Here is a 12,346-nt window from a genome sequence, read left to right as displayed (position 1 = left end):
GAGAGGACATTCCCCATGGCTTCAGTTAGTACTGTATCAAGTCCTCTGACTCCTTGTCAAGGAGTAAATAGATCAGCAGAATAGTATTAATTATTCCTGTATGTAGTAGTTATTCCTGAAGTGAATCCTTGCATTTAATATTCTTGTAACTTTTGAGTTAGGCTTAGAGGTTAAAGCCCTTCAGGGTTGGTTCCATGTGGTATTCATATCAAAACCTACTTTATGGAGGTCTTGAATTTAATGTGCTTGAGATGGTTTCAGTTTTCCTGTTGTGTAAGACCTTATTTTCATGTATGTTGTGATATCTTGGGGTGTCTTCATTAACCTTCTCTAAGTTAGCCAGTGCAGAAGAAATACTGTTATTTATAGATCTAATATGTGGGTAAGAATGCTGTGCCTCATGTATGTAGGGCAGGTATGTGCTTATCAGAACTACAGCCTGCAATGTGCAAAGTGGAGGAGCCCGAGAGAGACAAGGGTTTAAAAAGAAAGGATAGCAGGCATAGGTCAATGCTTGGAGAAGGGTTCTCCTGCCTGGTTGTTTCTTTGGAAGGCTTAAAGAGGCTGCTCCTAAGTACCAGCAGAGCTGCAACACTCAAATGTCAGAACAGCTCCAAGAGCAAATATTCCCAATGGACTTGGTGCTCAGTCCAGGGTGGAACACAGTGGAGCATTTGGGAACCTCATTTCTTTTAGAGACAAAAGACCTGATTTCTACAAGCTAAGGAAACATGCTGTGATAAGACTGTGTTTCTGTCCAGAAGACCACATGTCGGACTGTGAATGTTTGAGCTGTACAGCACAGGCACTGCAGCTGTAGGGGAACAACATAAGGAGTCTGTTAATCACCAAGGAGTGGGTGTGAGCCACTACACCTGTGATTAACAGACTCCTTATGTTGTTCCCCTACATGCAGCTGCAGTGTAACCAGGAGTTTCAGCCCCTGCTGTGTGTGTGCCCCGTGAGGCAGTGTCTGCCCTGTAGAGAGACATTGTCAACCAGGTGCCTCGAATTGCCAGTGAGTGGGTGTGAGTCCACCTGTGCCTGATTAGGACAGGCCCCTATTGGGCATGAGCAAGGCCAGGGGGCCAATAAAGGTGGAACACACACCCACAGAGAAAACCTCAGCTCACTCTGGTGTGAGGCATGGAGAGGCCAGCAGCTCGTCGAGCCTCTGGAGCAAGAAAGGCTCTTCCCACTACACTTCTACCCTGGAAGCGCTGTGTGGTGGCTGGAGTCCTGGAAGAGACCAGCAGCTCGTCGAGCATCAGGAGCAAGAATGGCTCCTCCCGCTACACTGCCCTGTCTGCAGAACTGCCTGTCATCTGCACAATGGCCACACTGCCTTGTGTTCAGAATTATCAAACAAATGGCCAAAATCTTCCTCTGCTTACGTAAAAACTTCTGTGAGTGTATGCTTGGTGGGGGGGAGGAGTTTATTTAGATCCTGGCATAAGGTGACTCCCCAGGTGTAGTAATAAATCTGATAGCAGCGTGGTGCTAACTGCTGAATCACCCACACCCAGCCCCTGGACTCAGGGCCATTGTCATGGAGACCTCGGAAAGCCTGAAGGGTCACAGTCTCACTTTACTGGTTTCTTTCCCAGGCTGTTGTTACACACTTTTCCCTTTTCACCGCAGAAGTACCTGCGGTGTTCTGTAGCAACTACATGTTGTGAATGAAAAAAATGTGTCTTTAGTGAGAGTCCACACAAGGTGATTTCTGGATGGGGACTTCAGCTGGTGTTATCTATGTATGGTTTTTGGTAGGGGCCTTAAGAACTGAACAACTGAACTTCCAATACACTTGTCACGTGCCCATTACATCATATATGCTTCTCTCAGCTGTGTATCAGCTGCATCCTTCATTGCTCAGCTCAGATAATTTTTCCACTTTTTCCAGGGTATGTTAATGGGTTTCTTCTTGTTTCAGATGTCAGAGAAGAAAAAAAAAACAAAAAACTTTTCCATTGAAAAGCAAGTATGTGATTAATAAATAAATGATGGGCACACTGTATATTAGCTAACAGTGCTGCCCTACAACAGATGAAATATGCACAGTCAAGCTAGGAGCACTCAGTAGTTTTGCCCACATTAAATTATTTTATTCTGCACCACTCAACATAGCCTCATTATGCCCCATTAAACGCTGATAATTAAAACAAAATATATTGGAATTGTTTATCCTGGACTTTGTAAGAAAATGACGTTCATAATAATGCCAAGAGAAAAAAATTTACACTACTACTACAGCAGGACTTGTAATTAGAATAAGAGTTAAGTATGGGTTTTTTGTTTGCTTGTTTGTTTGGTTTTTTAAGAATAAAGCCACATTTTCTTATTATTCATTAATTGATATAACTAAGAATTCTAAAATGAGGAATGCCACACTTTGGAGTCTTGGTTTAATCACAACATTTTATGTTTAGGTAGCATACCAAAAAGGTAGGGGTAGTATTCCTCATGGACAGTTTGAAAAAGGATTGGTGACTCACCTTGTGTGTTGTTGAGTCATATCGCATTCCAACAGAAGATCGCATTCCAACAACGAGAGCAGTGAGGAGCTGAAGAGCTCTTCTTGTAAAGAAAGAAACAAAAAGGAAGGACTATGCAATTTATATGGTGGATGCCACCAAGAACACTGACACCCTCGAGACTGAAAGCCGGGGTTATTCAGAGGAAGAGCCCCACATCAAAGGATTGAGCGCTTTGCAGCATCTCCCCCTGGTCTCCAGCTGCAAACCCCACTGGGGGCAGAGCCACAGCACGGCTGGGGCTGCCTGAGCCGGGTCAGAGCTGGCTGTAAGCAGAGGACCAGGGCCTGAATTGACAGAGATGCAGAGTGCTGCATCTACACAGTGCTCTGCTCTGCAACTCAGGGGCTGCTGGATGAAATATCTGACAGCACATGGGTCTCTGCATCTTCTCTAATAGCACGGGATCGGGGTGTTTCTCCTCTGGTAAATAACACGCTTTGTGTCCCATACACACAGGCACGTGGAAAGTAGGATTTCAGAAGTATAAAGACTCAGATAACGTCCTAGAAGATAATCCAATCCCATGGAAAAGCTGTAACGTTATGTTCAACACCAGCATTAAGAGTTTTGCCTGGATCTGGAGCCAAAGAGATCCAGGTATCTGAGGTATGTGCAGTCACAGTCATTGTGTAAGGTGGGGAGAACACTGAACCTGGCCCCCACATCACTGCAGTGGGATGGCAGTGGGAGATAGTGTGGGAGAGAGCTAATGGTAAAGAGCATGAATCCTCAAGAGATCATAGTTTCATGGTATCCTACTTATAGAAATGTTTGTTTTGAGGGATTTCTGTAGTGCTCCTGTGACAAGGAAGGATGCTTCTTGACTCTGAAGCAGGGGAAGGATATACTGGGGGTGCCCTGGGGCAGGCAAGGGAGACGAAATGCGCGTGGTGAAATAGGTTTGTGATGTTTTCCTTTGTGTGGGGAGAGAGAACCTAAATGTGCTTTTCCTAAGGAAGCTGGAGCATGGTAGTACCGTAAGCAGATGCAAAGCCTCTGCTCTATTATTTTTGCTCTGCAGGCTTGAAAATGGTGTTCTGTATGTAGCGTCCAGCTTGAAATATCCTGAAATGTTTCCAGTCTGCCTAGTGCAATAACTATGGTTCCTGTCCTTCGTGTAGGAAATGTTTTACTTGAAGGACTCAGGGAAGATAGTATTTGGTTCATAGTACTGGAGCTTGTCTCCTGAAAAGAGAAGACAAACTGCCTACCTATTGTTAAGTTCATTGTTTTTTCCACATATTCCGAATCCTCCAGATTGCCTCCAGTCCCTCAAAGGTCACACATGCAAATAATACCCGCAAATGGGTGTATACACGCGCGTTCTTTCTTGTGTACACCCAGAAGCAGATGCATTAATGTTCAGAGGCAGCCTCCCTCCTGGTTCTTCCCAAACTGCTTCTTAAATGATGATGCTAGTTATCTGTAACTAAAGTGGAGTGCTTTGGGCTCATTTGAGACCATTGCCACACCCAGAGCATGAATTTCAATGGCTTTGTGCGAAAGTATGTCACACCGAGATCATTTCTTCCCTTATGGTGTTGAGTGTAGCTAGAGAGTAGTTAGCAGGTGTGAACTGACCTTTGGTGAATGAGACAATTGTGTCTTAAAGCAGCAATTAAATGCTTTCTTACTACTGGGTTTATTGCTAGAAGCCATTCACAGAGTTAAAGGGACTGCTAACTTTCTGTTGCCACAAGGATATGTGATGCTATAGATTAAGGCAGATACTAACTGCCCTAATTCAGAGCTAGATCACAGCCTGTCTTAGTTCGGAAAATAAAAGCTGCAAGCTTTGCTTGTAAAGTGGGAAAATTACCTGTTACTTAGAAGTGATTGGCATCAAACGGACACCATGATTCGGTGGTGCTGTAAATCCAGGACTCATGACTTTCAAAGCAGCCCAGTACGCTGGGCTCACAGAAGACTTACTTTCTTAACTATCAGGGTAAATGGAATTGTCAAGCATCATAAAATCAGTGTGTGTACTTAAAAATCAGTATAGACTCTGTCCTGGGATCCACACAGGAATCCACCGTTTGTCCTCAGTTCTGCTGAATGTGCTGAGCCAGTGTTGGTAGCCAGGAAAGTGTGTTACCAAAAAGCCATCGGGGAAAAAAAAAAATAAAAATTTCCCCCGTGCATATCTAAAATTCACTGGGGTTAAATCAAGCTGAGCACTGGGCCAGCTTTCCTGACAGGAAAAGCACCATAGGCGAAAGTGCTGCTGTGAATAAACCATCACAGTTTTCAAAATAAAATTTTCTGGGTCACCAGTGCTACACCCAGGATTCCAATTTTACTGTTGGAGTCTAGGCTATAAGAGGAATGTGAAAGGTTTTAGTGGTTTAAAACCAGAATTAAAGCAGATGATGTTGCAAGGCAAGGAGCTGAGCAACAGGAGATAAAACTCTGGTGTCTTGACTAGAAAAAGAGATATTTGCTGTTAGAGCTAAGATCATTTCTGTTTAAACAATAACCAAACAAAAGTCGTTAGATACTCCACTCAATACCTAACTTTACTAGATCAACAAATACCTTCTGCAAAATGTTTTAATTTATTTAGCAGTATTTATGCTTTCTGTACCACAAAAGGAAGAGGACTATCTAACAGGTTGGGGGAATGGAAGCAGTTATTTAGTTTACCATTCATAAAATACTCCTGTGCTTCATTTATTCTTGATTATTATTCTTGATTCTCAATAATAGAATAATTTTTAAAAATCTGTGTGGAAGGAGACTCCGGATCTTTGTCCATCTTTGTCCAGTTTTGTGGTGAAAGCAGGGTTGACTTCCAAGTCAGAGCAAGGTGCTCAGGACCCTGTCCAGGTGAGTTATGTATATTTCAAAAGATGGAGATCTGACATAATCTCTTGTGCCTAATGTTTTGCTTTGGTTTATTTATTTTTTTTAGAATGCTTTAGTACCCTGCCCTAAGTTTTGCATGACTCTGTACTTCTCTATTCTTCAGCCCAAAGAATAAATTCAATTTTCTCCATTCCTTCCATCCTTCATTCATGTAATATTTAGCTTGTTTAAATGGTACTGTCTCATTCTCTGAATCAACAAATCTCTGAACGTCAGTGAACACTATTATCTATGTTTCTGTAATGCCTTTCATTAGAAATACTCTAGCAAAGAGCATCCAGATCCTTGGAAATAACTCCAGAGGGATTTAAATGGAAAAAGGCCTAGTCCTTCAGTTGCCCACTGAATCAAATATTAAGAGATGGAACAGGCTTGAACTGAAAGGTTAGAAAGGTGGACTGAAGAGGTGTTACACATAAACCACCCACCATGAGAAGAAAAAGAAGGACAGGAATGCTTTAATCCTTTCTTTCCCAGATTAAGAGCCTACCTTGTTGATACTGAGGTATTTCTTTATCCTATTTGGCAAAGAACAAGGCCATAACATTACCAAAATACCTATACAACTAGCATAAACATGTGTTGGGCTGTCTCTGTGCTCAGCTAGAGATCTGAGGCAAGTTGATTCTGCCAGCCTGCTGTCATGTTTGAAAACCAACCCTGCTGTTAACACATGGAGGTACAGAGAAATAAAGAGACCACATCTCTGGAAAAACTGAGCTGTTCTCAGGATTTCTAAAATTCCATGCATCAGTCAACACCTTTGAAAAGCAGATCCTTTTTTTAGGGCCTCTGTATCAATCAGGGATGTAAAATTGGGCAGCCATATTTGATAATATTTTATTGTTCCCAAATATGGTCCTTTAGGACAAAGGAGGAATAAACAATAGTACAACTGGTGTATGTTTCAAAGGCCAGCTCCCTCTGACTTCCAAGCATCTAAAAAAATTTCAAAATTGCTGGCAAGTCCATGGTAGAATAAGAGAAAGGGCATACATACAGAGAAAGGGCAAACCTAAATCTGAGACACCACATCTATCTAATTTTAAGTTTGACTTCCACAGCTCTCAGTCTTCTGGTAGTCTTTAGGCAAAAAGAAATCACTTTTCTCCCTTTGACCAGAGTAAATAAGATCATTAATCATATCATCCACATTCATGTGAGATCTGTTCAGTTTTAAAAAATACTGGATTCTGTTAAGTCAGAGCATCTGCTTCTGGAAAAACAATTTCTTCAAAGGTAAGATCAAATGGTTAAGATATTAACTTACACATTCTTGGGTTTTCTGCTTTCTTCTAAAGTAGTTGTGCATTACAGACAACTTCGGGAAATTGTTTAGTCTTTCTGTATCTCATTTTTCTACTTCCAAGTAACACTACTACTTTTTCTCACTCTTATAGCTGCTCCTTTGGAAGTCTTTTCTCACAAATTTGGGTTAGAAGACCCATTTTAATGGGAAAGTGAACATCTGGGAAGAAGCATCTTTCTATGATATCACTAAAAAAACCCAGAAAATCCCTCTGAAAACCTGAGTTATTTTAACTCAACAAATCCTGGCATAGTCCCAGCCTGCACTCTGAGTCACTTCAAATGCAACATGGGGGCCAGGTATGCTTTGGTAAAGGCATAGCTCCAAGTAAAGAGCTGTTGCTACTGTGTGAAGTTCCTGGAAGACTAATCCTCTGTTCTAGAAGAGGTGCTGCAGAGTATCTTCTCATTCTCCATTGAGCAGGAAAGCAAAGTATGGTGTATGTGCTGTCTTCTGCATGTTCACACAGTTCTGGCCACAGGAGCAGAGGCCTGGCCAGCTCTGACAGGAAACTTTTAGTTCTCTTAGAAACAATACTGTATGGCAAGTGGGAGAGAAGGTGTGTGTATGTATCAACCTGAAACTGAATGTGTTCTCGGTTGAATGAGCAAAATATTTGTGGGAACATAAGTTGAAGAGGTCATGAGATCAGGCCTGGCACAATGTATGACTTCTCAATGATATGCAATTTAAGCTACTATGCTTCCTCTCCCAGAAAAATTCCTCTGCCATGTCCTGAAATTTCTGTCCAAATAAAAATAGTACCTCTCAAATGAGGAAAAAATAAAACAACAAACAAACAAACAAACAAAAAAAACCAGCCAAACAATAAAAACAAAAAATACCCTGCATATGCATTCTTAATTGGAGAAAAAAAAGAGTGAGAAAAAAAAAAAAAAAAAAGGCTTACTTTCATTATAAATGCAGCCAGGAACGTAAAGTTTATTTACCAGGATGCATTTGCTTCATACATTTTAAACCTGCTGTAGCTAGTAGAAGTAGCACACACAGTTGAGTCTAATTGCTATTTTTCAGCTTGGCCTAATTGATGCTCTGATTTGCAGTCACCTGCCTCTGTGAACTCATGTTTCATTACATTTTACCCATGCTCCCGAAATCCTAAAATCCCCATGGGGAGAAATAGATTACACCAACTCAGAGCTCTTGTGTGTGAGCTGACAAATCTTCCTCTCCTATACTTTTCCTCATCTGCACCATGAACAATGAAAACACAGTAGGCTGACAAAGAGATGTGTTAGTTACCCCAAAATATTCCTTATTTAGGCAGGCATAATTCCTTTTGAATTCATTTAGTGTGTTACTTAAAAAATGAATGAAAACTGTAGTGTTATAATATCAGCTCAGAGCTATCTTCATAACCTAATTAGGTTGCTTACATTACAAAACTGTGTTAGTGTCACTCTCTGCTCATAATTAGAAAAAGTTCTTTGCTGAAGATTGTGTCATTATTTTCCATGGAATATGATTTCAAGAAAAAGTTTGAAATATGGAAACCTCATTATTTTAGCCTTATAAAGCATTTCAGTCACCATTTTTAAAACAAAACAAAATCAACAACCCAAGACCAACAACCCAAAACCAAGCCAAAACCCTCTAATGTCTCTTGCAGCTTTGATTTCAAACATGTCACATTCTTCATTAAAGCAATCATTGTTAAAACAGAGGGACATAAAGCAACATAGGATTTATTCCTTCATTAAACTGATGATCCGTATATGAAGCCAATTAACATTATGAGTCTGGTGAACATCAAGTGTAAAGAGGTTACAGAAAATTAAAAGCAGTCACCTTGGTCTTTATCTAAAGAAAGAACATTTTTACATTATAAATTATAAGAGTGTCCAACCGGGACAAATCGGCAAATTTAGTTAATTGGAAAATACATTTTACTGCACATGAATTAAAGTAAAGTAACCTTTTAGCTGCTAGCCTTTTTTTGTGGTCAGGTATTGAGAATCATGGGAAAGACAGTGTTTGGACATGGAAATACAAGAGAACCTTTTCATCAAACTTGAGCCATTCAGACTTTCTTGAGTTTACAAATGATCCCCTTAAAGATGAGAACTCTCTAGGAAATGTCCATTCAATGATTTTGCTTCTCAGTTTAGTCCTTGGTCTTTTTGTCATAGGAGAAAAATGAGGTGTGTTTGGGTGTGTAGCACAGGAACGGTTCTGTCTTAAGACAGGTGGGTGTCTATCTTGGACTTTTCCTTGCAGACCAGGAAATAATATTGATGGCATAACAGTAATGGTAATAATAACAATAATAATAAGTGTATGTGAGACAGACTTTAAGACTTTGCATAAGGAGGAATTTTTTTTTTTTCTGAAATATTGTAACTCACAACTGTATGTTATTTCATGCTACAGCTTGGTTTTGGTGACTTTAGTAGATAGATGAGATAATCTGCTAGAGAAATACTTGCCACGATCCAAAGTAACTGACTGCTTATTTTTTCTCCTCTAGTCTCAGCTTCGGAGGAACACCTACAAAAGGGGGACACGGAAAGACACAGAAACAGCCCTGACCACTGCCAGCCCCCGGGGAAGGGACTGACCCTGCAGTACACCCCAGCGGGCTGGGCCCTGCCACGCAGGGCCCGATTGGGCCGCGCGGTGCTGGGCAGTTCGGTGCCGGGCGGTGCAATGCCGGGCTGTGTTGGGGAACACGGTGCGGTTCCGGTCGGTGCCGTGTGGGGCAGGTTCCGTGCCGGGCTGTGCTGTGCCGGGATGTGCGGTGCCGGCCCGTTTCATGAGGCCGCGGAACTGCGGGCGCTCTCCGTGGTGCTGAACCGTGCTGCTGCCACCGGACCGGGTCTCCGGCAGCCCGGGAGCGGAACCCAAGATTCCAAAGCTTCAACTTTTAATTATGTCAGCTCCAGGTTTCGTGCATTAAAATTAAACAGGCATCGAACTGGCAAAGGATGGGGGATTTCTTTGCAGCTGCTGCTCCATGAGGGAAAGTTCAGCCTTGCCCCACTCAGGGTCCTTCTTCTGCTACTTGAAAATAAGCGACTTGAAGCACTTCCCCGTGCTCTATTTCGCCCTCCCTGTCCCCTGCAATACGCTGGACGTGAAGGCTTCAAACTGCTGGGGAGAGTGAATCTTGGAGCCAAAACAGCAATGCATCCCACTGACTAGAGCATGGCCTGAGAGCACCATAATGAAGTTATTATTATTTTATTAGGAGTTCTCATGATAAAACGCTCACTCTCACTCTCTTCCTGATGTCAGGGGAAAAAAAAAAAAAAAAAAAAAAAAAAAAAAAAAAAAAAAAAAAAAAAAAAAAAAAGGCACATTGGATTGGTCTCTGTGCAACGGGATCCTTCAGTACTGGCCCTGAGCTGATTTTATAGCTTGGGATGAAAAGGCTGGAAGGGTAGATCTAGAGCCCACCTCTGTGTTGTGCTCTTCTTTTTAAGGTTAATTGATTGAAAGCTTGTGCTGCTATTTTAGGGAGTGCAGTTGGATTCATAACATTGGTCTTGCATCTTGTCTGGTGCTGTGAAAGCCACCTCAATTCATAGTATGCTTTGCTGTTCAAAAGCTTGCCTGGATGGTAAGTCAATATCTGTTGTCAAACATCGCTAAAAGCTTTTGTGTATGTGTATACAAGTAAATGTACACACACACACTCATGTATACAAACATATTTGAAAGAAGCTTTTTAAAATCTCTCTCGAGTATGCTAAACTTATAGGTGAGTGCTTAAAATCAGATCAAATCAATTTGGATCTCAGGTGAAATTAATTTTTGCCTTGCTTTGCTGAAAGAATGCTTTACAGAACTGAAACATAACTTCATCTTGAATATACATTAGGAGAATTTCCACATTTATGCCTAATGTGAAAGGCAGATAGAGCAGGTGATATTGCTAAGTCTTATTAGTATTTATTTATATATACAGAAAAACTTTACAAAGGGATTGTCTCTTCAAAACCTCTATCTGTTTCTGCACCTGTATCATCTGTATCCATATCCTTTGCTCTGGTATGAACGTTCCATGTCTTTAAACTCCCATCAGATCTAGGAGAGTGTGTGTAGATTTGCTTCTCTTCCTACACAGAACATTACAATATTTATAAAATATTAAATTTGTGTAGTCTGCCTGAGAAGCAATTGTTCTAAAATAAAATCAGCAGTCTAGACGAAACATAGACACCAGAACTTATCAACAGTTGTCTGACTTACATCTTCTGATGCATCTTGAGTGGGTCATAATACCAACTTTATTTTCAGTGGTGCATAAATTAATTACACGCATTTAATAACCAAAATATCATTATATTCCCCCTTTAATATCATAAAGGCTTTACGCCAGGGAAGCACTTAATGTGCAGGGGGCCATAACAGGCTATTATCCTTGTGTAATGCTATTACAGAACCAATTATGCGCCATTATACTTGCTTTTTTTGCAGTTTATGTGATTTGATCCAATCCCGCGTCCCTGACTTGAAAATTTCATCTGGGTACTTTAAAGTCTAATTTTCACCCGGGCTGAGGTAAGGGCCATCTCTCTCCGCTGAGCCCATGTCTCGGATGCATTTTAAAAGTAATTGCAAAGGGTCCCGCCGCATATCATTTGCAGACGGGAAGCGAGCATAAATCCAGAGACCCCTCGCTGTGAACAAAATCAAACTTTGCCGTGGTACGATCGCTTGGAAAAGCAAGGCGTGTGCAGAGCGGCCCCCCAAAACCCATCGGGCGGCAATTAGCCGGCGCTCTGTCAGCGCGGGGGTGCAGCCGGCGGGGCAGAGCTTTCCCGGAGGGGTAGGACCAGCCCCCCACAGCCCCAAAGCCCGGGACACCCCGGGGGGGACACCGGAGCTGCCGAGCTGCGGAGCACCAAAGCTCAGAAAATAATGTGACTTTGTTGCTGCTGTTCACATTCCTGGTGTTTGCTGAGAAATGACGGCGGTTTTTTTTTTTTTTTCGGGTTTTTTCCTTTTTTTTTTTTCCTTTTTTTTTTTTTTTTTTTTTTTTTTCCGGCTCTGCACACCACGTGGGCCATTTGTAGAGCCCAATAGACCTATCCAAGTTACTCACTGTAGACAGCGCTGGAAATAATCAGATTAAGGCCAATTATGCGTGAGATTATAAAGGCAAGTGCTGAGAGGCAGAGCATGCTGTAGACAGATATAAAGACATCTGGACACTTCCAGAACTCCACAGAGCCCTTCTGTCTTTGCAGCCAACAACATACAGCGCCTTATTCCAGTGAAAAATACCCCAAACCTTACTGGTGATTTTTACTTCTGTTCTGTTTAGGTATGGTTTACTGTTTTTGTTTACCTTCCAGATTTTTTCATGTGAATACATATAAATTTGAATAGGGTATTTTTTTCTTGCTGAGGACATCAGTTTCCAATGCAAACACAGCTCCCAGTGTGCTGAATGCTTTAAAAAGAAGTCAGATTTTAGGTTTTATTGCTGTTTCATTTAGATTTGTTTCGTTTGGTTTGGGTTTGTTTTGCTGTGGGGTTTTTATTTGTTTGGTTTTTAACGGTTCATTCTTCGCTGTAAGTATTTTTTTTTAATATATTTTTTTTGTCCAGAAATGAATACTTGAAATAGCTGGATACATAGATGGACAGTCAGGTGCATGGATAG

The sequence above is a fragment of the Calypte anna genome, chromosome 6 (genome assembly GCF_003957555.1).
Source record: "Calypte anna isolate BGI_N300 chromosome 6, bCalAnn1_v1.p, whole genome shotgun sequence".
NCBI classification, from domain to species: Eukaryota; Metazoa; Chordata; class Aves; order Apodiformes; family Trochilidae; genus Calypte; species Calypte anna.
This window is presented reverse-complemented; position numbering follows the sequence as displayed.